This window comes from Copadichromis virginalis, linkage group LG23, assembly GCF_057382275.1.
Source record: "Copadichromis virginalis isolate Kocher_CV1m ecotype Utaka linkage group LG23, C_Virginalis_male_GT1.1, whole genome shotgun sequence".
Lineage (NCBI taxonomy): Eukaryota > Metazoa > Chordata > Actinopteri > Cichliformes > Cichlidae > Copadichromis > Copadichromis virginalis.
Genome location: NC_140639.1, coordinates 29,620,802 through 29,646,631, shown reverse-complemented (window position 1 = coordinate 29,646,631; position 25,830 = coordinate 29,620,802). Strand labels below are relative to the sequence as shown.

At 51.1% G+C, this 25,830-nt stretch overlaps 36 non-coding genes across 36 annotated transcripts; 24 read left to right on the top strand and 12 right to left on the bottom strand.

The window, feature by feature from the left end:
* Positions 1 to 939: 939 nt before the first annotated feature.
* Positions 940 to 1,011, bottom strand: trnae-cuc (transfer RNA glutamic acid (anticodon CUC)). Its single transcript has one exon. It is a non-coding gene; the product is annotated as a tRNA-Glu (tRNA).
* Positions 1,012 to 1,133: 122 nt separating this feature from the next.
* Positions 1,134 to 1,204, top strand: trnag-gcc (transfer RNA glycine (anticodon GCC)). Its single transcript has one exon. It is a non-coding gene; the product is annotated as a tRNA-Gly (tRNA).
* Positions 1,205 to 1,794: 590 nt separating this feature from the next.
* Positions 1,795 to 1,867, top strand: trnam-cau (transfer RNA methionine (anticodon CAU)). The gene has a single exon. It is a non-coding gene; the product is annotated as a tRNA-Met (tRNA).
* A 1,185-nt stretch (positions 1,868 to 3,052) lies between these two features.
* trnae-cuc (transfer RNA glutamic acid (anticodon CUC)) lies at positions 3,053 to 3,124 on the bottom strand. Its single transcript has one exon. It is a non-coding gene; the product is annotated as a tRNA-Glu (tRNA).
* Positions 3,125 to 3,246: 122 nt separating this feature from the next.
* trnag-gcc (transfer RNA glycine (anticodon GCC)) lies at positions 3,247 to 3,317 on the top strand. The gene has a single exon. It is a non-coding gene; the product is annotated as a tRNA-Gly (tRNA).
* Positions 3,318 to 3,907: 590 nt separating this feature from the next.
* On the top strand, positions 3,908 to 3,980 carry trnam-cau (transfer RNA methionine (anticodon CAU)). Its single transcript has one exon. It is a non-coding gene; the product is annotated as a tRNA-Met (tRNA).
* Positions 3,981 to 5,165: 1,185 nt separating this feature from the next.
* On the bottom strand, positions 5,166 to 5,237 carry trnae-cuc (transfer RNA glutamic acid (anticodon CUC)). The gene has a single exon. It is a non-coding gene; the product is annotated as a tRNA-Glu (tRNA).
* Positions 5,238 to 5,359: 122 nt separating this feature from the next.
* On the top strand, positions 5,360 to 5,430 carry trnag-gcc (transfer RNA glycine (anticodon GCC)). Its single transcript has one exon. It is a non-coding gene; the product is annotated as a tRNA-Gly (tRNA).
* A 590-nt stretch (positions 5,431 to 6,020) lies between these two features.
* trnam-cau (transfer RNA methionine (anticodon CAU)) lies at positions 6,021 to 6,093 on the top strand. The gene has a single exon. It is a non-coding gene; the product is annotated as a tRNA-Met (tRNA).
* Positions 6,094 to 7,278: 1,185 nt separating this feature from the next.
* On the bottom strand, positions 7,279 to 7,350 carry trnae-cuc (transfer RNA glutamic acid (anticodon CUC)). The gene has a single exon. It is a non-coding gene; the product is annotated as a tRNA-Glu (tRNA).
* A 122-nt stretch (positions 7,351 to 7,472) lies between these two features.
* trnag-gcc (transfer RNA glycine (anticodon GCC)) lies at positions 7,473 to 7,543 on the top strand. The gene has a single exon. It is a non-coding gene; the product is annotated as a tRNA-Gly (tRNA).
* A 590-nt stretch (positions 7,544 to 8,133) lies between these two features.
* trnam-cau (transfer RNA methionine (anticodon CAU)) lies at positions 8,134 to 8,206 on the top strand. Its single transcript has one exon. It is a non-coding gene; the product is annotated as a tRNA-Met (tRNA).
* A 1,185-nt stretch (positions 8,207 to 9,391) lies between these two features.
* On the bottom strand, positions 9,392 to 9,463 carry trnae-cuc (transfer RNA glutamic acid (anticodon CUC)). Its single transcript has one exon. It is a non-coding gene; the product is annotated as a tRNA-Glu (tRNA).
* A 122-nt stretch (positions 9,464 to 9,585) lies between these two features.
* On the top strand, positions 9,586 to 9,656 carry trnag-gcc (transfer RNA glycine (anticodon GCC)). The gene has a single exon. It is a non-coding gene; the product is annotated as a tRNA-Gly (tRNA).
* A 590-nt stretch (positions 9,657 to 10,246) lies between these two features.
* Positions 10,247 to 10,319, top strand: trnam-cau (transfer RNA methionine (anticodon CAU)). The gene has a single exon. It is a non-coding gene; the product is annotated as a tRNA-Met (tRNA).
* A 1,185-nt stretch (positions 10,320 to 11,504) lies between these two features.
* Positions 11,505 to 11,576, bottom strand: trnae-cuc (transfer RNA glutamic acid (anticodon CUC)). Its single transcript has one exon. It is a non-coding gene; the product is annotated as a tRNA-Glu (tRNA).
* A 122-nt stretch (positions 11,577 to 11,698) lies between these two features.
* Positions 11,699 to 11,769, top strand: trnag-gcc (transfer RNA glycine (anticodon GCC)). Its single transcript has one exon. It is a non-coding gene; the product is annotated as a tRNA-Gly (tRNA).
* A 590-nt stretch (positions 11,770 to 12,359) lies between these two features.
* Positions 12,360 to 12,432, top strand: trnam-cau (transfer RNA methionine (anticodon CAU)). Its single transcript has one exon. It is a non-coding gene; the product is annotated as a tRNA-Met (tRNA).
* Positions 12,433 to 13,617: 1,185 nt separating this feature from the next.
* Positions 13,618 to 13,689, bottom strand: trnae-cuc (transfer RNA glutamic acid (anticodon CUC)). The gene has a single exon. It is a non-coding gene; the product is annotated as a tRNA-Glu (tRNA).
* Positions 13,690 to 13,811: 122 nt separating this feature from the next.
* On the top strand, positions 13,812 to 13,882 carry trnag-gcc (transfer RNA glycine (anticodon GCC)). The gene has a single exon. It is a non-coding gene; the product is annotated as a tRNA-Gly (tRNA).
* A 590-nt stretch (positions 13,883 to 14,472) lies between these two features.
* On the top strand, positions 14,473 to 14,545 carry trnam-cau (transfer RNA methionine (anticodon CAU)). Its single transcript has one exon. It is a non-coding gene; the product is annotated as a tRNA-Met (tRNA).
* A 1,185-nt stretch (positions 14,546 to 15,730) lies between these two features.
* trnae-cuc (transfer RNA glutamic acid (anticodon CUC)) lies at positions 15,731 to 15,802 on the bottom strand. The gene has a single exon. It is a non-coding gene; the product is annotated as a tRNA-Glu (tRNA).
* A 122-nt stretch (positions 15,803 to 15,924) lies between these two features.
* Positions 15,925 to 15,995, top strand: trnag-gcc (transfer RNA glycine (anticodon GCC)). The gene has a single exon. It is a non-coding gene; the product is annotated as a tRNA-Gly (tRNA).
* A 590-nt stretch (positions 15,996 to 16,585) lies between these two features.
* Positions 16,586 to 16,658, top strand: trnam-cau (transfer RNA methionine (anticodon CAU)). Its single transcript has one exon. It is a non-coding gene; the product is annotated as a tRNA-Met (tRNA).
* A 1,185-nt stretch (positions 16,659 to 17,843) lies between these two features.
* Positions 17,844 to 17,915, bottom strand: trnae-cuc (transfer RNA glutamic acid (anticodon CUC)). The gene has a single exon. It is a non-coding gene; the product is annotated as a tRNA-Glu (tRNA).
* A 122-nt stretch (positions 17,916 to 18,037) lies between these two features.
* trnag-gcc (transfer RNA glycine (anticodon GCC)) lies at positions 18,038 to 18,108 on the top strand. Its single transcript has one exon. It is a non-coding gene; the product is annotated as a tRNA-Gly (tRNA).
* Positions 18,109 to 18,698: 590 nt separating this feature from the next.
* Positions 18,699 to 18,771, top strand: trnam-cau (transfer RNA methionine (anticodon CAU)). Its single transcript has one exon. It is a non-coding gene; the product is annotated as a tRNA-Met (tRNA).
* Positions 18,772 to 19,956: 1,185 nt separating this feature from the next.
* On the bottom strand, positions 19,957 to 20,028 carry trnae-cuc (transfer RNA glutamic acid (anticodon CUC)). The gene has a single exon. It is a non-coding gene; the product is annotated as a tRNA-Glu (tRNA).
* A 122-nt stretch (positions 20,029 to 20,150) lies between these two features.
* Positions 20,151 to 20,221, top strand: trnag-gcc (transfer RNA glycine (anticodon GCC)). The gene has a single exon. It is a non-coding gene; the product is annotated as a tRNA-Gly (tRNA).
* A 590-nt stretch (positions 20,222 to 20,811) lies between these two features.
* Positions 20,812 to 20,884, top strand: trnam-cau (transfer RNA methionine (anticodon CAU)). The gene has a single exon. It is a non-coding gene; the product is annotated as a tRNA-Met (tRNA).
* Positions 20,885 to 22,069: 1,185 nt separating this feature from the next.
* Positions 22,070 to 22,141, bottom strand: trnae-cuc (transfer RNA glutamic acid (anticodon CUC)). Its single transcript has one exon. It is a non-coding gene; the product is annotated as a tRNA-Glu (tRNA).
* A 122-nt stretch (positions 22,142 to 22,263) lies between these two features.
* Positions 22,264 to 22,334, top strand: trnag-gcc (transfer RNA glycine (anticodon GCC)). The gene has a single exon. It is a non-coding gene; the product is annotated as a tRNA-Gly (tRNA).
* A 590-nt stretch (positions 22,335 to 22,924) lies between these two features.
* On the top strand, positions 22,925 to 22,997 carry trnam-cau (transfer RNA methionine (anticodon CAU)). The gene has a single exon. It is a non-coding gene; the product is annotated as a tRNA-Met (tRNA).
* Positions 22,998 to 24,182: 1,185 nt separating this feature from the next.
* trnae-cuc (transfer RNA glutamic acid (anticodon CUC)) lies at positions 24,183 to 24,254 on the bottom strand. Its single transcript has one exon. It is a non-coding gene; the product is annotated as a tRNA-Glu (tRNA).
* A 122-nt stretch (positions 24,255 to 24,376) lies between these two features.
* trnag-gcc (transfer RNA glycine (anticodon GCC)) lies at positions 24,377 to 24,447 on the top strand. The gene has a single exon. It is a non-coding gene; the product is annotated as a tRNA-Gly (tRNA).
* Positions 24,448 to 25,037: 590 nt separating this feature from the next.
* trnam-cau (transfer RNA methionine (anticodon CAU)) lies at positions 25,038 to 25,110 on the top strand. The gene has a single exon. It is a non-coding gene; the product is annotated as a tRNA-Met (tRNA).
* Positions 25,111 to 25,830: the final 720 nt, after the last annotated feature.

Sequence of the window (25,830 nt, the reverse complement as noted above, 5' to 3'; positions counted from 1 at the left end):
TCATCCAACTTTCACCACAATTCCTCTTTCTTTTCTCAGGTCAGAATTGCGGGGCACCACACGTTGGCTCCCAAATGACTCCTACCTGTTATTTCTTCTAGGACACTTTGTCCAGGTAGGGTTAGGAATGTCTTTGCATTGGAAGCGGATGAACAAGGGCTGATAATTGGTTATCAGCAGCTCCCGAGCTGAGTCTCTGGAGGTTGCCTGGAGTTCCTTTGCCAACAGGGTCCATGGAGAGGGATAATTTGAAGTCATTCTTGCCTGACTGTTAAGTTGGAACAAGAAGTCTATGCAAACCAAACTTGGGTTGGACATCGTATCTGCATTAAGTCAAGATGTTGTTGAGAGTAGACTTTGGAGAGTGGCGCGAATTCGACGAGACAATTGGCAGACTTGTAAGGGCTGGTGGCTGAGCGTTAGAACTGTCGCCTGCCACATGTGAATCACGAAATCAGAAGGTAGTGACTTGTAGCCTCACGCAAGCGATGTGCTTTGATGCGCAGTACGTGGCAGAGTTTGTGCATCCATTTTAAGCGTCTGGAGAGGAGAGTTTGGACAGTAGCGCGAATTCAGCGGGACAATTGGCGGACATGCAAGGGTTGTTAGCTCAGCGGCAGAATTGTCGCCTGCCATGCGCAAGTCTCGAAAACTGGCGGTGTTGAGCTCTATCCTCACGGGAGGCATGTTTTGATGCGCAGTTCGGCCACACATTTTTTGGATGTCCTGTCACACCCTTCACCTCCAAGACGGCAGCTCATCCTGGGCTTGAAGAACTGGCAACTCTGCTTCATTTGTTGACGGCTTCAAGGAATGGTCCGTTTTGGGGGGAGATGGTGCCTTGAGGCTCTCTTGATACACAGTACGTGGCAAAGGCAACCCATCCATTGTCTACCGCTTGTCCCTTTCGGGTAAGGCGGAGGTGGGGCAAAACACAGTTTCCCTGACCGGGAATCGAACCCGGGCCGCGGCGGTGAGAGCGCCGAATCCTGACCACTAGACCATCAGGGAGCTGCCACAGAGGTGTCTTGATGAGTGACGCGTGGGTGTATCGGGCTACATTTTCCGCTGCGCCTCGAGAGGAGCGCTTGGGCAATGGCGCGAATTCGTTGAGAAAACTGCCACGTGTGTGAGCATTGGTGGTTCAGTGGTAGAATTCTCGCCTGCCACGCGGGAGACCCGGGTTCGATTCCCGGCCAATGCACGGTTCCTTTATGCGTGGGGTCTTGGGGGGCATTAAGTTTGTTCTCGGTCACGGCCAGACGGCATCAAGATTTGGAACAAGAAGCCTGTGCAAACCAAACTTGGGTTGGACATCGTATCTGCATTAAGTCAAGATGTTGTTGAGAGGAGACTTTGGACAGTGGCGGGACAATTGGCAGACTTAGAATTGTCGCCTGCCAGCGCCAGTGGGTGACTGAATATATGTTTACAGGCATTGCTGGTAAACCCGTGTGTCTTATTAGTGGAGCTAATGTGGCTGTAATTAAGGAATTTAACTTAAGACGGCACTACGAGACAAAAGAAGAATGGTCCGTTTTGGGGGAAGATGGTGTCTTGAGCCTCGCTTGATACACAGTACGTGGCAAAGGCAACCCATCCATTGTCTACCGCTTGTCCCTTTCAGGTAAGCCGGAGCTGGGTCAAAACACCGTTTTTAGGATCTCCTGTGGCACTCTTCACCTCCAAAACCCGTTCAGGGCTTAAATACCTGGGGACTCACCTTTGTTTGGCCAAGCTGAATTTCATTTCTGTGCAGCTGCGAGAAATCGTCCATTTTCAGGTTCCCTGTCAGCCTCGTTGGCGCAGTAGGCAGCGCGTCAGTCTCATAATCTGAAGGTCGTGAGTTCGAGCCTCACACGAGGCAGGTGTTTTGGTACAGAGTTGGTCCATCCATTTTGTACCTCTTCTACCCATTTCGAGGACGCTGGAGCCTTAGAACCACTCCTTTGTAGTGGATTTTCAGCCTCCTCCGATGCGAGATCTAGAACAGGGATCAATCCAAATCATTCTGCCATTGACCGTGGAAAGCCTTCCCATCTGTTTGATTTCAAGACTCACACGTGGCAGGCGATCCTCCCCTATGGATGTGTGCCGGCCCTCTGAAACCACTTCATCCAACTTTCACCACAATTCCTCTTTCTTTTCTCAGGTCAGAATTGCGGGGCACCACACGTTGGCTCCCAAATGACTCCTACCTGTTATTTCTTCTAGGACACTTTGTCCAGGTAGGGTTAGGAATGTCTTTGCATTGGAAGCGGATGAACAAGGGCTGATAATTGGTTATCAGCAGCTCCCGAGCTGAGTCTCTGGAGGTTGCCTGGAGTTCCTTTGCCAACAGGGTCCATGGAGAGGGATAATTTGAAGTCATTCTTGCCTGACTGTTAAGTTGGAACAAGAAGTCTATGCAAACCAAACTTGGGTTGGACATCGTATCTGCATTAAGTCAAGATGTTGTTGAGAGTAGACTTTGGAGAGTGGCGCGAATTCGACGAGACAATTGGCAGACTTGTAAGGGCTGGTGGCTGAGCGTTAGAACTGTCGCCTGCCACATGTGAATCACGAAATCAGAAGGTAGTGACTTGTAGCCTCACGCAAGCGATGTGCTTTGATGCGCAGTACGTGGCAGAGTTTGTGCATCCATTTTAAGCGTCTGGAGAGGAGAGTTTGGACAGTAGCGCGAATTCAGCGGGACAATTGGCGGACATGCAAGGGTTGTTAGCTCAGCGGTAGAATTGTCGCCTGCCATGCGCAAGTCTCGAAAACTGGCGGTGTTGAGCTCTATCCTCACGGGAGGCATGTTTTGATGCGCAGTTCGGCCACACATTTTTTGGATGTCCTGTCACACCCTTCACCTCCAAGACGGCAGCTCATCCTGGGCTTGAAGAACTGGCAACTCTGCTTCATTTGTTGACGGCTTCAAGGAATGGTCCGTTTTGGGGGGAGATGGTGCCTTGAGGCTCTCTTGATACACAGTACGTGGCAAAGGCAACCCATCCATTGTCTACCGCTTGTCCCTTTCGGGTAAGGCGGAGGTGGGGCAAAACACAGTTTCCCTGACCGGGAATCGAACCCGGGCCGCGGCGGTGAGAGCGCCGAATCCTGACCACTAGACCATCAGGGAGCTGCCACAGAGGTGTCTTGATGAGTGACGCGTGGGTGTATCGGGCTACATTTTCCGCTGCGCCTCGAGAGGAGCGCTTGGGCAATGGCGCGAATTCGTTGAGAAAACTGCCACGTGTGTGAGCATTGGTGGTTCAGTGGTAGAATTCTCGCCTGCCACGCGGGAGACCCGGGTTCGATTCCCGGCCAATACACGGTTCCTTTATGCGTGGGGTCTTGGGGGGCATTAAGTTTGTTCTCGGTCACGGCCAGACGGCATCAAGATTTGGAACAAGAAGCCTGTGCAAACCAAACTTGGGTTGGACATCGTATCTGCATTAAGTCAAGATGTTGTTGAGAGGAGACTTTGGACAGTGGCGGGACAATTGGCAGACTTAGAATTGTCGCCTGCCAGCGCCAGTGGGTGACTGAATATATGTTTACAGGCATTGCTGGTAAACCCGTGTGTCTTATTAGTGGAGCTAATGTGGCTGTAATTAAGGAATTTAACTTAAGACGGCACTACGAGACAAAAGAAGAATGGTCCGTTTTGGGGGAAGATGGTGTCTTGAGCCTCGCTTGATACACAGTACGTGGCAAAGGCAACCCATCCATTGTCTACCGCTTGTCCCTTTCAGGTAAGCCGGAGCTGGGTCAAAACACCGTTTTTAGGATCTCCTGTGGCACTCTTCACCTCCAAAACCCGTTCAGGGCTTAAATACCTGGGGACTCACCTTTGTTTGGCCAAGCTGAATTTCATTTCTGTGCAGCTGCGAGAAATCGTCCATTTTCAGGTTCCCTGTCAGCCTCGTTGGCGCAGTAGGCAGCGCGTCAGTCTCATAATCTGAAGGTCGTGAGTTCGAGCCTCACACGAGGCAGGTGTTTTGGTACAGAGTTGGTCCATCCATTTTGTACCTCTTCTACCCATTTCGAGGACGCTGGAGCCTTAGAACCACTCCTTTGTAGTGGATTTTCAGCCTCCTCCGATGCGAGATCTAGAACAGGGATCAATCCAAATCATTCTGCCATTGACCGTGGAAAGCCTTCCCATCTGTTTGATTTCAAGACTCACACGTGGCAGGCGATCCTCCCCTATGGATGTGTGCCGGCCCTCTGAAACCACTTCATCCAACTTTCACCACAATTCCTCTTTCTTTTCTCAGGTCAGAATTGCGGGGCACCACACGTTGGCTCCCAAATGACTCCTACCTGTTATTTCTTCTAGGACACTTTGTCCAGGTAGGGTTAGGAATGTCTTTGCATTGGAAGCGGATGAACAAGGGCTGATAATTGGTTATCAGCAGCTCCCGAGCTGAGTCTCTGGAGGTTGCCTGGAGTTCCTTTGCCAACAGGGTCCATGGAGAGGGATAATTTGAAGTCATTCTTGCCTGACTGTTAAGTTGGAACAAGAAGTCTATGCAAACCAAACTTGGGTTGGACATCGTATCTGCATTAAGTCAAGATGTTGTTGAGAGTAGACTTTGGAGAGTGGCGCGAATTCGACGAGACAATTGGCAGACTTGTAAGGGCTGGTGGCTGAGCGTTAGAACTGTCGCCTGCCACATGTGAATCACGAAATCAGAAGGTAGTGACTTGTAGCCTCACGCAAGCGATGTGCTTTGATGCGCAGTACGTGGCAGAGTTTGTGCATCCATTTTAAGCGTCTGGAGAGGAGAGTTTGGACAGTAGCGCGAATTCAGCGGGACAATTGGCGGACATGCAAGGGTTGTTAGCTCAGCGGCAGAATTGTCGCCTGCCATGCGCAAGTCTCGAAAACTGGCGGTGTTGAGCTCTATCCTCACGGGAGGCATGTTTTGATGCGCAGTTCGGCCACACATTTTTTGGATGTCCTGTCACACCCTTCACCTCCAAGACGGCAGCTCATCCTGGGCTTGAAGAACTGGCAACTCTGCTTCATTTGTTGACGGCTTCAAGGAATGGTCCGTTTTGGGGGGAGATGGTGCCTTGAGGCTCTCTTGATACACAGTACGTGGCAAAGGCAACCCATCCATTGTCTACCGCTTGTCCCTTTCGGGTAAGGCGGAGGTGGGGCAAAACACAGTTTCCCTGACCGGGAATCGAACCCGGGCCGCGGCGGTGAGAGCGCCGAATCCTGACCACTAGACCATCAGGGAGCTGCCACAGAGGTGTCTTGATGAGTGACGCGTGGGTGTATCGGGCTACATTTTCCGCTGCGCCTCGAGAGGAGCGCTTGGGCAATGGCGCGAATTCGTTGAGAAAACTGCCACGTGTGTGAGCATTGGTGGTTCAGTGGTAGAATTCTCGCCTGCCACGCGGGAGACCCGGGTTCGATTCCCGGCCAATGCACGGTTCCTTTATGCGTGGGGTCTTGGGGGGCATTAAGTTTGTTCTCGGTCACGGCCAGATGGCATCAAGATTTGGAACAAGAAGCCTGTGCAAACCAAACTTGGGTTGGACATCGTATCTGCATTAAGTCAAGATGTTGTTGAGAGGAGACTTTGGACAGTGGCGGGACAATTGGCAGACTTAGAATTGTCGCCTGCCAGCGCCAGTGGGTGACTGAATATATGTTTACAGGCATTGCTGGTAAACCCGTGTGTCTTATTAGTGGAGCTAATGTGGCTGTAATTAAGGAATTTAACTTAAGACGGCACTACGAGACAAAAGAAGAATGGTCCGTTTTGGGGGAAGATGGTGTCTTGAGCCTCGCTTGATACACAGTACGTGGCAAAGGCAACCCATCCATTGTCTACCGCTTGTCCCTTTCAGGTAAGCCGGAGCTGGGTCAAAACACCGTTTTTAGGATCTCCTGTGGCACTCTTCACCTCCAAAACCCGTTCAGGGCTTAAATACCTGGGGACTCACCTTTGTTTGGCCAAGCTGAATTTCATTTCTGTGCAGCTGCGAGAAATCGTCCATTTTCAGGTTCCCTGTCAGCCTCGTTGGCGCAGTAGGCAGCGCGTCAGTCTCATAATCTGAAGGTCGTGAGTTCGAGCCTCACACGAGGCAGGTGTTTTGGTACAGAGTTGGTCCATCCATTTTGTACCTCTTCTATCCATTTCGAGGACGCTGGAGCCTTAGAACCACTCCTTTGTAGTGGATTTTCAGCCTCCTCCGATGCGAGATCTAGAACAGGGATCAATCCAAATCATTCTGCCATTGACCGTGGAAAGCCTTCCCATCTGTTTGATTTCAAGACTCACACGTGGCAGGCGATCCTCCCCTATGGATGTGTGCCGGCCCTCTGAAACCACTTCATCCAACTTTCACCACAATTCCTCTTTCTTTTCTCAGGTCAGAATTGCGGGGCACCACACGTTGGCTCCCAAATGACTCCTACCTGTTATTTCTTCTAGGACACTTTGTCCAGGTAGGGTTAGGAATGTCTTTGCATTGGAAGCGGATGAACAAGGGCTGATAATTGGTTATCAGCAGCTCCCGAGCTGAGTCTCTGGAGGTTGCCTGGAGTTCCTTTGCCAACAGGGTCCATGGAGAGGGATAATTTGAAGTCATTCTTGCCTGACTGTTAAGTTGGAACAAGAAGTCTATGCAAACCAAACTTGGGTTGGACATCGTATCTGCATTAAGTCAAGATGTTGTTGAGAGTAGACTTTGGAGAGTGGCGCGAATTCGACGAGACAATTGGCAGACTTGTAAGGGCTGGTGGCTGAGCGTTAGAACTGTCGCCTGCCACATGTGAATCACGAAATCAGAAGGTAGTGACTTGTAGCCTCACGCAAGCGATGTGCTTTGATGCGCAGTACGTGGCAGAGTTTGTGCATCCATTTTAAGCGTCTGGAGAGGAGAGTTTGGACAGTAGCGCGAATTCAGCGGGACAATTGGCGGACATGCAAGGGTTGTTAGCTCAGCGGTAGAATTGTCGCCTGCCATGCGCAAGTCTCGAAAACTGGCGGTGTTGAGCTCTATCCTCACGGGAGGCATGTTTTGATGCGCAGTTCGGCCACACATTTTTTGGATGTCCTGTCACACCCTTCACCTCCAAGACGGCAGCTCATCCTGGGCTTGAAGAACTGGCAACTCTGCTTCATTTGTTGACGGCTTCAAGGAATGGTCCGTTTTGGGGGGAGATGGTGCCTTGAGGCTCTCTTGATACACAGTACGTGGCAAAGGCAACCCATCCATTGTCTACCGCTTGTCCCTTTCGGGTAAGGCGGAGGTGGGGCAAAACACAGTTTCCCTGACCGGGAATCGAACCCGGGCCGCGGCGGTGAGAGCGCCGAATCCTGACCACTAGACCATCAGGGAGCTGCCACAGAGGTGTCTTGATGAGTGACGCGTGGGTGTATCGGGCTACATTTTCCGCTGCGCCTCGAGAGGAGCGCTTGGGCAATGGCGCGAATTCGTTGAGAAAACTGCCACGTGTGTGAGCATTGGTGGTTCAGTGGTAGAATTCTCGCCTGCCACGCGGGAGACCCGGGTTCGATTCCCGGCCAATACACGGTTCCTTTATGCGTGGGGTCTTGGGGGGCATTAAGTTTGTTCTCGGTCACGGCCAGACGGCATCAAGATTTGGAACAAGAAGCCTGTGCAAACCAAACTTGGGTTGGACATCGTATCTGCATTAAGTCAAGATGTTGTTGAGAGGAGACTTTGGACAGTGGCGGGACAATTGGCAGACTTAGAATTGTCGCCTGCCAGCGCCAGTGGGTGACTGAATATATGTTTACAGGCATTGCTGGTAAACCCGTGTGTCTTATTAGTGGAGCTAATGTGGCTGTAATTAAGGAATTTAACTTAAGACGGCACTACGAGACAAAAGAAGAATGGTCCGTTTTGGGGGAAGATGGTGTCTTGAGCCTCGCTTGATACACAGTACGTGGCAAAGGCAACCCATCCATTGTCTACCGCTTGTCCCTTTCAGGTAAGCCGGAGCTGGGTCAAAACACCGTTTTTAGGATCTCCTGTGGCACTCTTCACCTCCAAAACCCGTTCAGGGCTTAAATACCTGGGGACTCACCTTTGTTTGGCCAAGCTGAATTTCATTTCTGTGCAGCTGCGAGAAATCGTCCATTTTCAGGTTCCCTGTCAGCCTCGTTGGCGCAGTAGGCAGCGCGTCAGTCTCATAATCTGAAGGTCGTGAGTTCGAGCCTCACACGAGGCAGGTGTTTTGGTACAGAGTTGGTCCATCCATTTTGTACCTCTTCTACCCATTTCGAGGACGCTGGAGCCTTAGAACCACTCCTTTGTAGTGGATTTTCAGCCTCCTCCGATGCGAGATCTAGAACAGGGATCAATCCAAATCATTCTGCCATTGACCGTGGAAAGCCTTCCCATCTGTTTGATTTCAAGACTCACACGTGGCAGGCGATCCTCCCCTATGGATGTGTGCCGGCCCTCTGAAACCACTTCATCCAACTTTCACCACAATTCCTCTTTCTTTTCTCAGGTCAGAATTGCGGGGCACCACACGTTGGCTCCCAAATGACTCCTACCTGTTATTTCTTCTAGGACACTTTGTCCAGGTAGGGTTAGGAATGTCTTTGCATTGGAAGCGGATGAACAAGGGCTGATAATTGGTTATCAGCAGCTCCCGAGCTGAGTCTCTGGAGGTTGCCTGGAGTTCCTTTGCCAACAGGGTCCATGGAGAGGGATAATTTGAAGTCATTCTTGCCTGACTGTTAAGTTGGAACAAGAAGTCTATGCAAACCAAACTTGGGTTGGACATCGTATCTGCATTAAGTCAAGATGTTGTTGAGAGTAGACTTTGGAGAGTGGCGCGAATTCGACGAGACAATTGGCAGACTTGTAAGGGCTGGTGGCTGAGCGTTAGAACTGTCGCCTGCCACATGTGAATCACGAAATCAGAAGGTAGTGACTTGTAGCCTCACGCAAGCGATGTGCTTTGATGCGCAGTACGTGGCAGAGTTTGTGCATCCATTTTAAGCGTCTGGAGAGGAGAGTTTGGACAGTAGCGCGAATTCAGCGGGACAATTGGCGGACATGCAAGGGTTGTTAGCTCAGCGGCAGAATTGTCGCCTGCCATGCGCAAGTCTCGAAAACTGGCGGTGTTGAGCTCTATCCTCACGGGAGGCATGTTTTGATGCGCAGTTCGGCCACACATTTTTTGGATGTCCTGTCACACCCTTCACCTCCAAGACGGCAGCTCATCCTGGGCTTGAAGAACTGGCAACTCTGCTTCATTTGTTGACGGCTTCAAGGAATGGTCCGTTTTGGGGGGAGATGGTGCCTTGAGGCTCTCTTGATACACAGTACGTGGCAAAGGCAACCCATCCATTGTCTACCGCTTGTCCCTTTCGGGTAAGGCGGAGGTGGGGCAAAACACAGTTTCCCTGACCGGGAATCGAACCCGGGCCGCGGCGGTGAGAGCGCCGAATCCTGACCACTAGACCATCAGGGAGCTGCCACAGAGGTGTCTTGATGAGTGACGCGTGGGTGTATCGGGCTACATTTTCCGCTGCGCCTCGAGAGGAGCGCTTGGGCAATGGCGCGAATTCGTTGAGAAAACTGCCACGTGTGTGAGCATTGGTGGTTCAGTGGTAGAATTCTCGCCTGCCACGCGGGAGACCCGGGTTCGATTCCCGGCCAATGCACGGTTCCTTTATGCGTGGGGTCTTGGGGGGCATTAAGTTTGTTCTCGGTCACGGCCAGATGGCATCAAGATTTGGAACAAGAAGCCTGTGCAAACCAAACTTGGGTTGGACATCGTATCTGCATTAAGTCAAGATGTTGTTGAGAGGAGACTTTGGACAGTGGCGGGACAATTGGCAGACTTAGAATTGTCGCCTGCCAGCGCCAGTGGGTGACTGAATATATGTTTACAGGCATTGCTGGTAAACCCGTGTGTCTTATTAGTGGAGCTAATGTGGCTGTAATTAAGGAATTTAACTTAAGACGGCACTACGAGACAAAAGAAGAATGGTCCGTTTTGGGGGAAGATGGTGTCTTGAGCCTCGCTTGATACACAGTACGTGGCAAAGGCAACCCATCCATTGTCTACCGCTTGTCCCTTTCAGGTAAGCCGGAGCTGGGTCAAAACACCGTTTTTAGGATCTCCTGTGGCACTCTTCACCTCCAAAACCCGTTCAGGGCTTAAATACCTGGGGACTCACCTTTGTTTGGCCAAGCTGAATTTCATTTCTGTGCAGCTGCGAGAAATCGTCCATTTTCAGGTTCCCTGTCAGCCTCGTTGGCGCAGTAGGCAGCGCGTCAGTCTCATAATCTGAAGGTCGTGAGTTCGAGCCTCACACGAGGCAGGTGTTTTGGTACAGAGTTGGTCCATCCATTTTGTACCTCTTCTATCCATTTCGAGGACGCTGGAGCCTTAGAACCACTCCTTTGTAGTGGATTTTCAGCCTCCTCCGATGCGAGATCTAGAACAGGGATCAATCCAAATCATTCTGCCATTGACCGTGGAAAGCCTTCCCATCTGTTTGATTTCAAGACTCACACGTGGCAGGCGATCCTCCCCTATGGATGTGTGCCGGCCCTCTGAAACCACTTCATCCAACTTTCACCACAATTCCTCTTTCTTTTCTCAGGTCAGAATTGCGGGGCACCACACGTTGGCTCCCAAATGACTCCTACCTGTTATTTCTTCTAGGACACTTTGTCCAGGTAGGGTTAGGAATGTCTTTGCATTGGAAGCGGATGAACAAGGGCTGATAATTGGTTATCAGCAGCTCCCGAGCTGAGTCTCTGGAGGTTGCCTGGAGTTCCTTTGCCAACAGGGTCCATGGAGAGGGATAATTTGAAGTCATTCTTGCCTGACTGTTAAGTTGGAACAAGAAGTCTATGCAAACCAAACTTGGGTTGGACATCGTATCTGCATTAAGTCAAGATGTTGTTGAGAGTAGACTTTGGAGAGTGGCGCGAATTCGACGAGACAATTGGCAGACTTGTAAGGGCTGGTGGCTGAGCGTTAGAACTGTCGCCTGCCACATGTGAATCACGAAATCAGAAGGTAGTGACTTGTAGCCTCACGCAAGCGATGTGCTTTGATGCGCAGTACGTGGCAGAGTTTGTGCATCCATTTTAAGCGTCTGGAGAGGAGAGTTTGGACAGTAGCGCGAATTCAGCGGGACAATTGGCGGACATGCAAGGGTTGTTAGCTCAGCGGTAGAATTGTCGCCTGCCATGCGCAAGTCTCGAAAACTGGCGGTGTTGAGCTCTATCCTCACGGGAGGCATGTTTTGATGCGCAGTTCGGCCACACATTTTTTGGATGTCCTGTCACACCCTTCACCTCCAAGACGGCAGCTCATCCTGGGCTTGAAGAACTGGCAACTCTGCTTCATTTGTTGACGGCTTCAAGGAATGGTCCGTTTTGGGGGGAGATGGTGCCTTGAGGCTCTCTTGATACACAGTACGTGGCAAAGGCAACCCATCCATTGTCTACCGCTTGTCCCTTTCGGGTAAGGCGGAGGTGGGGCAAAACACAGTTTCCCTGACCGGGAATCGAACCCGGGCCGCGGCGGTGAGAGCGCCGAATCCTGACCACTAGACCATCAGGGAGCTGCCACAGAGGTGTCTTGATGAGTGACGCGTGGGTGTATCGGGCTACATTTTCCGCTGCGCCTCGAGAGGAGCGCTTGGGCAATGGCGCGAATTCGTTGAGAAAACTGCCACATGTGTGAGCATTGGTGGTTCAGTGGTAGAATTCTCACCTGCCACGCGGGAGACCCGGGTTCGATTCCCGGCCAATACACGGTTCCTTTATGCGTGGGGTCTTGGGGGGCATTAAGTTTGTTCTCGGTCACGGCCAGACGGCATCAAGATTTGGAACAAGAAGCCTGTGCAAACCAAACTTGGGTTGGACATCGTATCTGCATTAAGTCAAGATGTTGTTGAGAGGAGACTTTGGACAGTGGCGGGACAATTGGCAGACTTAGAATTGTCGCCTGCCAGCGCCAGTGGGTGACTGAATATATGTTTACAGGCATTGCTGGTAAACCCGTGTGTCTTATTAGTGGAGCTAATGTGGCTGTAATTAAGGAATTTAACTTAAGACGGCACTACGAGACAAAAGAAGAATGGTCCGTTTTGGGGGAAGATGGTGTCTTGAGCCTCGCTTGATACACAGTACGTGGCAAAGGCAACCCATCCATTGTCTACCGCTTGTCCCTTTCAGGTAAGCCGGAGCTGGGTCAAAACACCGTTTTTAGGATCTCCTGTGGCACTCTTCACCTCCAAAACCCGTTCAGGGCTTAAATACCTGGGGACTCACCTTTGTTTGGCCAAGCTGAATTTCATTTCTGTGCAGCTGCGAGAAATCGTCCATTTTCAGGTTCCCTGTCAGCCTCGTTGGCGCAGTAGGCAGCGCGTCAGTCTCATAATCTGAAGGTCGTGAGTTCGAGCCTCATACGAGGCAGGTGTTTTGGTACAGAGTTGGTCCATCCATTTTGTACCTCTTCTACCCATTTCGAGGACGCTGGAGCCTTAGAACCACTCCTTTGTAGTGGATTTTCAGCCTCCTCCGATGCGAGATCTAGAACAGGGATCAATCCAAATCATTCTGCCATTGACCGTGGAAAGCCTTCCCATCTGTTTGATTTCAAGACTCACACGTGGCAGGCGATCCTCCCCTATGGATGTGTGCCGGCCCTCTGAAACCACTTCATCCAACTTTCACCACAATTCCTCTTTCTTTTCTCAGGTCAGAATTGCGGGGCACCACACGTTGGCTCCCAAATGACTCCTACCTGTTATTTCTTCTAGGACACTTTGTCCAGGTAGGGTTAGGAATGTCTTTGCATTGGAAGCGGATGAACAAGGGCTGATAATTGGTTATCAGCAGCTCCCGAGCTGAGTCTCTGGAGGTTGCCTGGAGTTCCTTTGCCAACAGGGTCCATGGAGAGGGATAATTTGAAGTCATTCTTGCCTGACTGTTAAGTTGGAACAAGAAGTCTATGCAAACCAAACTTGGGTTGGACATCGTATCTGCATTAAGTCAAGATGTTGTTGAGAGTAGACTTTGGAGAGTGGCGCGAATTCGACGAGACAATTGGCAGACTTGTAAGGGCTGGTGGCTGAGCGTTAGAACTGTCGCCTGCCACATGTGAATCACGAAATCAGAAGGTAGTGACTTGTAGCCTCACGCAAGCGATGTGCTTTGATGCGCAGTACGTGGCAGAGTTTGTGCATCCATTTTAAGCGTCTGGAGAGGAGAGTTTGGACAGTAGCGCGAATTCAGCGGGACAATTGGCGGACATGCAAGGGTTGTTAGCTCAGCGGTAGAATTGTCGCCTGCCATGCGCAAGTCTCGAAAACTGGCGGTGTTGAGCTCTATCCTCACGGGAGGCATGTTTTGATGCGCAGTTCGGCCACACATTTTTTGGATGTCCTGTCACACCCTTCACCTCCAAGACGGCAGCTCATCCTGGGCTTGAAGAACTGGCAACTCTGCTTCATTTGTTGACGGCTTCAAGGAATGGTCCGTTTTGGGGGGAGATGGTGCCTTGAGGCTCTCTTGATACACAGTACGTGGCAAAGGCAACCCATCCATTGTCTACCGCTTGTCCCTTTCGGGTAAGGCGGAGGTGGGGCAAAACACAGTTTCCCTGACCGGGAATCGAACCCGGGCCGCGGCGGTGAGAGCGCCGAATCCTGACCACTAGACCATCAGGGAGCTGCCACAGAGGTGTCTTGATGAGTGACGCGTGGGTGTATCGGGCTACATTTTCCGCTGCGCCTCGAGAGGAGCGCTTGGGCAATGGCGCGAATTCGTTGAGAAAACTGCCACGTGTGTGAGCATTGGTGGTTCAGTGGTAGAATTCTCGCCTGCCACGCGGGAGACCCGGGTTCGATTCCCGGCCAATGCACGGTTCCTTTATGCGTGGGGTCTTGGGGGGCATTAAGTTTGTTCTCGGTCACGGCCAGACGGCATCAAGATTTGGAACAAGAAGCCTGTGCAAACCAAACTTGGGTTGGACATCGTATCTGCATTAAGTCAAGATGTTGTTGAGAGGAGACTTTGGACAGTGGCGGGACAATTGGCAGACTTAGAATTGTCGCCTGCCAGCGCCAGTGGGTGACTGAATATATGTTTACAGGCATTGCTGGTAAACCCGTGTGTCTTATTAGTGGAGCTAATGTGGCTGTAATTAAGGAATTTAACTTAAGACGGCACTACGAGACAAAAGAAGAATGGTCCGTTTTGGGGGAAGATGGTGTCTTGAGCCTCGCTTGATACACAGTACGTGGCAAAGGCAACCCATCCATTGTCTACCGCTTGTCCCTTTCAGGTAAGCCGGAGCTGGGTCAAAACACCGTTTTTAGGATCTCCTGTGGCACTCTTCACCTCCAAAACCCGTTCAGGGCTTAAATACCTGGGGACTCACCTTTGTTTGGCCAAGCTGAATTTCATTTCTGTGCAGCTGCGAGAAATCGTCCATTTTCAGGTTCCCTGTCAGCCTCGTTGGCGCAGTAGGCAGCGCGTCAGTCTCATAATCTGAAGGTCGTGAGTTCGAGCCTCACACGAGGCAGGTGTTTTGGTACAGAGTTGGTCCATCCATTTTGTACCTCTTCTACCCATTTCGAGGACGCTGGAGCCTTAGAACCACTCCTTTGTAGTGGATTTTCAGCCTCCTCCGATGCGAGATCTAGAACAGGGATCAATCCAAATCATTCTGCCATTGACCGTGGAAAGCCTTCCCATCTGTTTGATTTCAAGACTCACACGTGGCAGGCGATCCTCCCCTATGGATGTGTGCCGGCCCTCTGAAACCACTTCATCCAACTTTCACCACAATTCCTCTTTCTTTTCTCAGGTCAGAATTGCGGGGCACCACACGTTGGCTCCCAAATGACTCCTACCTGTTATTTCTTCTAGGACACTTTGTCCAGGTAGGGTTAGGAATGTCTTTGCATTGGAAGCGGATGAACAAGGGCTGATAATTGGTTATCAGCAGCTCCCGAGCTGAGTCTCTGGAGGTTGCCTGGAGTTCCTTTGCCAACAGGGTCCATGGAGAGGGATAATTTGAAGTCATTCTTGCCTGACTGTTAAGTTGGAACAAGAAGTCTATGCAAACCAAACTTGGGTTGGACATCGTATCTGCATTAAGTCAAGATGTTGTTGAGAGTAGACTTTGGAGAGTGGCGCGAATTCGACGAGACAATTGGCAGACTTGTAAGGGCTGGTGGCTGAGCGTTAGAACTGTCGCCTGCCACATGTGAATCACGAAATCAGAAGGTAGTGACTTGTAGCCTCACGCAAGCGATGTGCTTTGATGCGCAGTACGTGGCAGAGTTTGTGCATCCATTTTAAGCGTCTGGAGAGGAGAGTTTGGACAGTAGCGCGAATTCAGCGGGACAATTGGCGGACATGCAAGGGTTGTTAGCTCAGCGGCAGAATTGTCGCCTGCCATGCGCAAGTCTCGAAAACTGGCGGTGTTGAGCTCTATCCTCACGGGAGGCATGTTTTGATGCGCAGTTCGGCCACACATTTTTTGGATGTCCTGTCACACCCTTCACCTCCAAGACGGCAGCTCATCCTGGGCTTGAAGAACTGGCAACTCTGCTTCATTTGTTGACGGCTTCAAGGAATGGTCCGTTTTGGGGGGAGATGGTGCCTTGAGGCTCTCTTGATACACAGTACGTGGCAAAGGCAACCCATCCATTGTCTACCGCTTGTCCCTTTCGGGTAAGGCGGAGGTGGGGCAAAACACAGTTTCCCTGACCGGGAATCGAACCCGGGCCGCGGCGGTGAGAGCGCCGAATCCTGACCACTAGACCATCAGGGAGCTGCCACAGAGGTGTCTTGATGAGTGACGCGTGGGTGTATCGGGCTACATTTTCCGCTGCGCCTCGAGAGGAGCGCTTGGGCAATGGCGCGAATTCGTTGAGAAAACTGCCACGTGTGTGAGCATTGGTGGTTCAGTGGTAGAATTCTCGCCTGCCACGCGGGAGACCCGGGTTCGATTCCCGGCCAATGCACGGTTCCTTTATGCGTGGGGTCTTGGGGGGCATTAAGTTTGTTCTCGGTCACGGCCAGACGGCATCAAGATTTGGAACAAGAAGCCTGTGCAAACCAAACTTGGGTTGGACATCGTATCTGCATTAAGTCAAGATGTTGTTGAGAGGAGACTTTGGACAGTGGCGGGACAATTGGCAGACTTAGAATTGTCGCCTGCCAGCGCCAGTGGGTGACTGAATATATGTTTACAGGCATTGCTGGTAAACCCGTGTGTCTTATTAGTGGAGCTAATGTGGCTGTAATTAAGGAATTTAACTTAAGACGGCACTACGAGACAAAAGAAGAATGGTCCGTTTTGGGGGAAGATGGTGTCTTGAGCCTCGCTTGATACACAGTACGTGGCAAAGGCAACCCATCCATTGTCTACCGCTTGTCCCTTTCAGGTAAGCCGGAGCTGGGTCAAAACACCGTTTTTAGGATCTCCTGTGGCACTCTTCACCTCCAAAACCCGTTCAGGGCTTAAATACCTGGGGACTCACCTTTGTTTGGCCAAGCTGAATTTCATTTCTGTGCAGCTGCGAGAAATCGTCCATTTTCAGGTTCCCTGTCAGCCTCGTTGGCGCAGTAGGCAGCGCGTCAGTCTCATAATCTGAAGGTCGTGAGTTCGAGCCTCACACGAGGCAGGTGTTTTGGTACAGAGTTGGTCCATCCATTTTGTACCTCTTCTATCCATTTCGAGGACGCTGGAGCCTTAGAACCACTCCTTTGTAGTGGATTTTCAGCCTCCTCCGATGCGAGATCTAGAACAGGGATCAATCCAAATCATTCTGCCATTGACCGTGGAAAGCCTTCCCATCTGTTTGATTTCAAGACTCACACGTGGCAGGCGATCCTCCCCTATGGATGTGTGCCGGCCCTCTGAAACCACTTCATCCAACTTTCACCACAATTCCTCTTTCTTTTCTCAGGTCAGAATTGCGGGGCACCACACGTTGGCTCCCAAATGACTCCTACCTGTTATTTCTTCTAGGACACTTTGTCCAGGTAGGGTTAGGAATGTCTTTGCATTGGAAGCGGATGAACAAGGGCTGATAATTGGTTATCAGCAGCTCCCGAGCTGAGTCTCTGGAGGTTGCCTGGAGTTCCTTTGCCAACAGGGTCCATGGAGAGGGATAATTTGAAGTCATTCTTGCCTGACTGTTAAGTTGGAACAAGAAGTCTATGCAAACCAAACTTGGGTTGGACATCGTATCTGCATTAAGTCAAGATGTTGTTGAGAGTAGACTTTGGAGAGTGGCGCGAATTCGACGAGACAATTGGCAGACTTGTAAGGGCTGGTGGCTGAGCGTTAGAACTGTCGCCTGCCACATGTGAATCACGAAATCAGAAGGTAGTGACTTGTAGCCTCACGCAAGCGATGTGCTTTGATGCGCAGTACGTGGCAGAGTTTGTGCATCCATTTTAAGCGTCTGGAGAGGAGAGTTTGGACAGTAGCGCGAATTCAGCGGGACAATTGGCGGACATGCAAGGGTTGTTAGCTCAGCGGCAGAATTGTCGCCTGCCATGCGCAAGTCTCGAAAACTGGCGGTGTTGAGCTCTATCCTCACGGGAGGCATGTTTTGATGCGCAGTTCGGCCACACATTTTTTGGATGTCCTGTCACACCCTTCACCTCCAAGACGGCAGCTCATCCTGGGCTTGAAGAACTGGCAACTCTGCTTCATTTGTTGACGGCTTCAAGGAATGGTCCGTTTTGGGGGGAGATGGTGCCTTGAGGCTCTCTTGATACACAGTACGTGGCAAAGGCAACCCATCCATTGTCTACCGCTTGTCCCTTTCGGGTAAGGCGGAGGTGGGGCAAAACACAGTTTCCCTGACCGGGAATCGAACCCGGGCCGCGGCGGTGAGAGCGCCGAATCCTGACCACTAGACCATCAGGGAGCTGCCACAGAGGTGTCTTGATGAGTGACGCGTGGGTGTATCGGGCTACATTTTCCGCTGCGCCTCGAGAGGAGCGCTTGGGCAATGGCGCGAATTCGTTGAGAAAACTGCCACGTGTGTGAGCATTGGTGGTTCAGTGGTAGAATTCTCGCCTGCCACGCGGGAGACCCGGGTTCGATTCCCGGCCAATGCACGGTTCCTTTATGCGTGGGGTCTTGGGGGGCATTAAGTTTGTTCTCGGTCACGGCCAGACGGCATCAAGATTTGGAACAAGAAGCCTGTGCAAACCAAACTTGGGTTGGACATCGTATCTGCATTAAGTCAAGATGTTGTTGAGAGGAGACTTTGGACAGTGGCGGGACAATTGGCAGACTTAGAATTGTCGCCTGCCAGCGCCAGTGGGTGACTGAATATATGTTTACAGGCATTGCTGGTAAACCCGTGTGTCTTATTAGTGGAGCTAATGTGGCTGTAATTAAGGAATTTAACTTAAGACGGCACTACGAGACAAAAGAAGAATGGTCCGTTTTGGGGGAAGATGGTGTCTTGAGCCTCGCTTGATACACAGTACGTGGCAAAGGCAACCCATCCATTGTCTACCGCTTGTCCCTTTCAGGTAAGCCGGAGCTGGGTCAAAACACCGTTTTTAGGATCTCCTGTGGCACTCTTCACCTCCAAAACCCGTTCAGGGCTTAAATACCTGGGGACTCACCTTTGTTTGGCCAAGCTGAATTTCATTTCTGTGCAGCTGCGAGAAATCGTCCATTTTCAGGTTCCCTGTCAGCCTCGTTGGCGCAGTAGGCAGCGCGTCAGTCTCATAATCTGAAGGTCGTGAGTTCGAGCCTCACACGAGGCAGGTGTTTTGGTACAGAGTTGGTCCATCCATTTTGTACCTCTTCTACCCATTTCGAGGACGCTGGAGCCTTAGAACCACTCCTTTGTAGTGGATTTTCAGCCTCCTCCGATGCGAGATCTAGAACAGGGATCAATCCAAATCATTCTGCCATTGACCGTGGAAAGCCTTCCCATCTGTTTGATTTCAAGACTCACACGTGGCAGGCGATCCTCCCCTATGGATGTGTGCCGGCCCTCTGAAACCACTTCATCCAACTTTCACCACAATTCCTCTTTCTTTTCTCAGGTCAGAATTGCGGGGCACCACACGTTGGCTCCCAAATGACTCCTACCTGTTATTTCTTCTAGGACACTTTGTCCAGGTAGGGTTAGGAATGTCTTTGCATTGGAAGCGGATGAACAAGGGCTGATAATTGGTTATCAGCAGCTCCCGAGCTGAGTCTCTGGAGGTTGCCTGGAGTTCCTTTGCCAACAGGGTCCATGGAGAGGGATAATTTGAAGTCATTCTTGCCTGACTGTTAAGTTGGAACAAGAAGTCTATGCAAACCAAACTTGGGTTGGACATCGTATCTGCATTAAGTCAAGATGTTGTTGAGAGTAGACTTTGGAGAGTGGCGCGAATTCGACGAGACAATTGGCAGACTTGTAAGGGCTGGTGGCTGAGCGTTAGAACTGTCGCCTGCCACATGTGAATCACGAAATCAGAAGGTAGTGACTTGTAGCCTCACGCAAGCGATGTGCTTTGATGCGCAGTACGTGGCAGAGTTTGTGCATCCATTTTAAGCGTCTGGAGAGGAGAGTTTGGACAGTAGCGCGAATTCAGCGGGACAATTGGCGGACATGCAAGGGTTGTTAGCTCAGCGGTAGAATTGTCGCCTGCCATGCGCAAGTCTCGAAAACTGGCGGTGTTGAGCTCTATCCTCACGGGAGGCATGTTTTGATGCGCAGTTCGGCCACACATTTTTTGGATGTCCTGTCACACCCTTCACCTCCAAGACGGCAGCTCATCCTGGGCTTGAAGAACTGTCAACTCTGCTTCATTTGTTGACGGCTTCAAGGAATGGTCCGTTTTGGGGGGAGATGGTGCCTTGAGGCTCTCTTGATACACAGTACGTGGCAAAGGCAACCCATCCATTGTCTACCGCTTGTCCCTTTCGGGTAAGGCGGAGGTGGGGCAAAACACAGTTTCCCTGACCGGGAATCGAACCCGGGCCGCGGCGGTGAGAGCGCCGAATCCTGACCACTAGACCATCAGGGAGCTGCCACAGAGGTGTCTTGATGAGTGACGCGTGGGTGTATCGGGCTACATTTTCCGCTGCGCCTCGAGAGGAGCGCTTGGGCAATGGCGCGAATTCGTTGAGAAAACTGCCACGTGTGTGAGCATTGGTGGTTCAGTGGTAGAATTCTCGCCTGCCACGCGGGAGACCCGGGTTCGATTCCCGGCCAATGCACGGTTCCTTTATGCGTGGGGTCTTGGGGGGCATTAAGTTTGTTCTCGGTCACGGCCAGACGGCATCAAGATTTGGAACAAGAAGCCTGTGCAAACCAAACTTGGGTTGGACATCGTATCTGCATTAAGTCAAGATGTTGTTGAGAGGAGACTTTGGACAGTGGCGGGACAATTGGCAGACTTAGAATTGTCGCCTGCCAGCGCCAGTGGGTGACTGAATATATGTTTACAGGCATTGCTGGTAAACCCGTGTGTCTTATTAGTGGAGCTAATGTGGCTGTAATTAAGGAATTTAACTTAAGACGGCACTACGAGACAAAAGAAGAATGGTCCGTTTTGGGGGAAGATGGTGTCTTGAGCCTCGCTTGATACACAGTACGTGGCAAAGGCAACCCATCCATTGTCTACCGCTTGTCCCTTTCAGGTAAGCCGGAGCTGGGTCAAAACACCGTTTTTAGGATCTCCTGTGGCACTCTTCACCTCCAAAACCCGTTCAGGGCTTAAATACCTGGGGACTCACCTTTGTTTGGCCAAGCTGAATTTCATTTCTGTGCAGCTGCGAGAAATCGTCCATTTTCAGGTTCCCTGTCAGCCTCGTTGGCGCAGTAGGCAGCGCGTCAGTCTCATAATCTGAAGGTCGTGAGTTCGAGCCTCACACGAGGCAGGTGTTTTGGTACAGAGTTGGTCCATCCATTTTGTACCTCTTCTACCCATTTCGAGGACGCTGGAGCCTTAGAACCACTCCTTTGTAGTGGATTTTCAGCCTCCTCCGATGCGAGATCTAGAACAGGGATCAATCCAAATCATTCTGCCATTGACCGTGGAAAGCCTTCCCATCTGTTTGATTTCAAGACTCACACGTGGCAGGCGATCCTCCCCTATGGATGTGTGCCGGCCCTCTGAAACCACTTCATCCAACTTTCACCACAATTCCTCTTTCTTTTCTCAGGTCAGAATTGCGGGGCACCACACGTTGGCTCCCAAATGACTCCTACCTGTTATTTCTTCTAGGACACTTTGTCCAGGTAGGGTTAGGAATGTCTTTGCATTGGAAGCGGATGAACAAGGGCTGATAATTGGTTATCAGCAGCTCCCGAGCTGAGTCTCTGGAGGTTGCCTGGAGTTCCTTTGCCAACAGGGTCCATGGAGAGGGATAATTTGAAGTCATTCTTGCCTGACTGTTAAGTTGGAACAAGAAGTCTATGCAAACCAAACTTGGGTTGGACATCGTATCTGCATTAAGTCAAGATGTTGTTGAGAGTAGACTTTGGAGAGTGGCGCGAATTCGACGAGACAATTGGCAGACTTGTAAGGGCTGGTGGCTGAGCGTTAGAACTGTCGCCTGCCACATGTGAATCACGAAATCAGAAGGTAGTGACTTGTAGCCTCACGCAAGCGATGTGCTTTGATGCGCAGTACGTGGCAGAGTTTGTGCATCCATTTTAAGCGTCTGGAGAGGAGAGTTTGGACAGTAGCGCGAATTCAGCGGGACAATTGGCGGACATGCAAGGGTTGTTAGCTCAGCGGTAGAATTGTCGCCTGCCATGCGCAAGTCTCGAAAACTGGCGGTGTTGAGCTCTATCCTCACGGGAGGCATGTTTTGATGCGCAGTTCGGCCACACATTTTTTGGATGTCCTGTCACACCCTTCACCTCCAAGACGGCAGCTCATCCTGGGCTTGAAGAACTGGCAACTCTGCTTCATTTGTTGACGGCTTCAAGGAATGGTCCGTTTTGGGGGGAGATGGTGCCTTGAGGCTCTCTTGATACACAGTACGTGGCAAAGGCAACCCATCCATTGTCTACCGCTTGTCCCTTTCGGGTAAGGCGGAGGTGGGGCAAAACACAGTTTCCCTGACCGGGAATCGAACCCGGGCCGCGGCGGTGAGAGCGCCGAATCCTGACCACTAGACCATCAGGGAGCTGCCACAGAGGTGTCTTGATGAGTGACGCGTGGGTGTATCGGGCTACATTTTCCGCTGCGCCTCGAGAGGAGCGCTTGGGCAATGGCGCGAATTCGTTGAGAAAACTGCCACGTGTGTGAGCATTGGTGGTTCAGTGGTAGAATTCTCGCCTGCCACGCGGGAGACCCGGGTTCGATTCCCGGCCAATGCACGGTTCCTTTATGCGTGGGGTCTTGGGGGGCATTAAGTTTGTTCTCGGTCACGGCCAGACGGCATCAAGATTTGGAACAAGAAGCCTGTGCAAACCAAACTTGGGTTGGACATCGTATCTGCATTAAGTCAAGATGTTGTTGAGAGGAGACTTTGGACAGTGGCGGGACAATTGGCAGACTTAGAATTGTCGCCTGCCAGCGCCAGTGGGTGACTGAATATATGTTTACAGGCATTGCTGGTAAACCCGTGTGTCTTATTAGTGGAGCTAATGTGGCTGTAATTAAGGAATTTAACTTAAGACGGCACTACGAGACAAAAGAAGAATGGTCCGTTTTGGGGGAAGATGGTGTCTTGAGCCTCGCTTGATACACAGTACGTGGCAAAGGCAACCCATCCATTGTCTACCGCTTGTCCCTTTCAGGTAAGCCGGAGCTGGGTCAAAACACCGTTTTTAGGATCTCCTGTGGCACTCTTCACCTCCAAAACCCGTTCAGGGCTTAAATACCTGGGGACTCACCTTTGTTTGGCCAAGCTGAATTTCATTTCTGTGCAGCTGCGAGAAATCGTCCATTTTCAGGTTCCCTGTCAGCCTCGTTGGCGCAGTAGGCAGCGCGTCAGTCTCATAATCTGAAGGTCGTGAGTTCGAGCCTCACACGAGGCAGGTGTTTTGGTACAGAGTTGGTCCATCCATTTTGTACCTCTTCTACCCATTTCGAGGACGCTGGAGCCTTAGAACCACTCCTTTGTAGTGGATTTTCAGCCTCCTCCGATGCGAGATCTAGAACAGGGATCAATCCAAATCATTCTGCCATTGACCGTGGAAAGCCTTCCCATCTGTTTGATTTCAAGACTCACACGTGGCAGGCGATCCTCCCCTATGGATGTGTGCCGGCCCTCTGAAACCACTTCATCCAACTTTCACCACAATTCCTCTTTCTTTTCTCAGGTCAGAATTGCGGGGCACCACACGTTGGCTCCCAAATGACTCCTACCTGTTATTTCTTCTAGGACACTTTGTCCAGGTAGGGTTAGGAATGTCTTTGCATTGGAAGCGGATGAACAAGGGCTGATAATTGGTTATCAGCAGCTCCCGAGCTGAGTCTCTGGAGGTTGCCTGGAGTTCCTTTGCCAACAGGGTCCATGGAGAGGGATAATTTGAAGTCATTCTTGCCTGACTGTTAAGTTGGAACAAGAAGTCTATGCAAACCAAACTTGGGTTGGACATCGTATCTGCATTAAGTCAAGATGTTGTTGAGAGTAGACTTTGGAGAGTGGCGCGAATTCGACGAGACAATTGGCAGACTTGTAAGGGCTGGTGGCTGAGCGTTAGAACTGTCGCCTGCCACATGTGAATCACGAAATCAGAAGGTAGTGACTTGTAGCCTCACGCAAGCGATGTGCTTTGATGCGCAGTACGTGGCAGAGTTTGTGCATCCATTTTAAGCGTCTGGAGAGGAGAGTTTGGACAGTAGCGCGAATTCAGCGGGACAATTGGCGGACATGCAAGGGTTGTTAGCTCAGCGGCAGAATTGTCGCCTGCCATGCGCAAGTCTCGAAAACTGGCGGTGTTGAGCTCTATCCTCACGGGAGGCATGTTTTGATGCGCAGTTCGGCCACACATTTTTTGGATGTCCTGTCACACCCTTCACCTCCAAGACGGCAGCTCATCCTGGGCTTGAAGAACTGGCAACTCTGCTTCATTTGTTGACGGCTTCAAGGAATGGTCCGTTTTGGGGGGAGATGGTGCCTTGAGGCTCTCTTGATACACAGTACGTGGCAAAGGCAACCCATCCATTGTCTACCGCTTGTCCCTTTCGGGTAAGGCGGAGGTGGGGCAAAACACAGTTTCCCTGAACGGGAATCGAACCCGGGCCGCGGCGGTGAGAGCGCCGAATCCTGACCACTAGACCATCAGGGAGCTGCCACAGAGGTGTCTTGATGAGTGACGCGTGGGTGTATCGGGCTACATTTTCCGCTGCGCCTCGAGAGGAGCGCTTGGGCAATGGCGCGAATTCGTTGAGAAAACTGCCACGTGTGTGAGCATTGGTGGTTCAGTGGTAGAATTCTCGCCTGCCACGCGGGAGACCCGGGTTCGATTCCCGGCCAATGCACGGTTCCTTTATGCGTGGGGTCTTGGGGGGCATTAAGTTTGTTCTCGGTCACGGCCAGACGGCATCAAGATTTGGAACAAGAAGCCTGTGCAAACCAAACTTGGGTTGGACATCGTATCTGCATTAAGTCAAGATGTTGTTGAGAGGAGACTTTGGACAGTGGCGGGACAATTGGCAGACTTAGAATTGTCGCCTGCCAGCGCCAGTGGGTGACTGAATATATGTTTACAGGCATTGCTGGTAAACCCGTGTGTCTTATTAGTGGAGCTAATGTGGCTGTAATTAAGGAATTTAACTTAAGACGGCACTACGAGACAAAAGAAGAATGGTCCGTTTTGGGGGAAGATGGTGTCTTGAGCCTCGCTTGATACACAGTACGTGGCAAAGGCAACCCATCCATTGTCTACCGCTTGTCCCTTTCAGGTAAGCCGGAGCTGGGTCAAAACACCGTTTTTAGGATCTCCTGTGGCACTCTTCACCTCCAAAACCCGTTCAGGGCTTAAATACCTGGGGACTCACCTTTGTTTGGCCAAGCTGAATTTCATTTCTGTGCAGCTGCGAGAAATCGTCCATTTTCAGGTTCCCTGTCAGCCTCGTTGGCGCAGTAGGCAGCGCGTCAGTCTCATAATCTGAAGGTCGTGAGTTCGAGCCTCACACGAGGCAGGTGTTTTGGTACAGAGTTGGTCCATCCATTTTGTACCTCTTCTACCCATTTCGAGGACGCTGGAGCCTTAGAACCACTCCTTTGTAGTGGATTTTCAGCCTCCTCCGATGCGAGATCTAGAACAGGGATCAATCCAAATCATTCTGCCATTGACCGTGGAAAGCCTTCCCATCTGTTTGATTTCAAGACTCACACGTGGCAGGCGATCCTCCCCTATGGATGTGTGCCGGCCCTCTGAAACCACTTCATCCAACTTTCACCACAATTCCTCTTTCTTTTCTCAGGTCAGAATTGCGGGGCACCACACGTTGGCTCCCAAATGACTCCTACCTGTTATTTCTTCTAGGACACTTTGTCCAGGTAGGGTTAGGAATGTCTTTGCATTGGAAGCGGATGAACAAGGGCTGATAATTGGTTATCAGCAGCTCCCGAGCTGAGTCTCTGGAGGTTGCCTGGAGTTCCTTTGCCAACAGGGTCCATGGAGAGGGATAATTTGAAGTCATTCTTGCCTGACTGTTAAGTTGGAACAAGAAGTCTATGCAAACCAAACTTGGGTTGGACATCGTATCTGCATTAAGTCAAGATGTTGTTGAGAGTAGACTTTGGAGAGTGGCGCGAATTCGACGAGACAATTGGCAGACTTGTAAGGGCTGGTGGCTGAGCGTTAGAACTGTCGCCTGCCACATGTGAATCACGAAATCAGAAGGTAGTGACTTGTA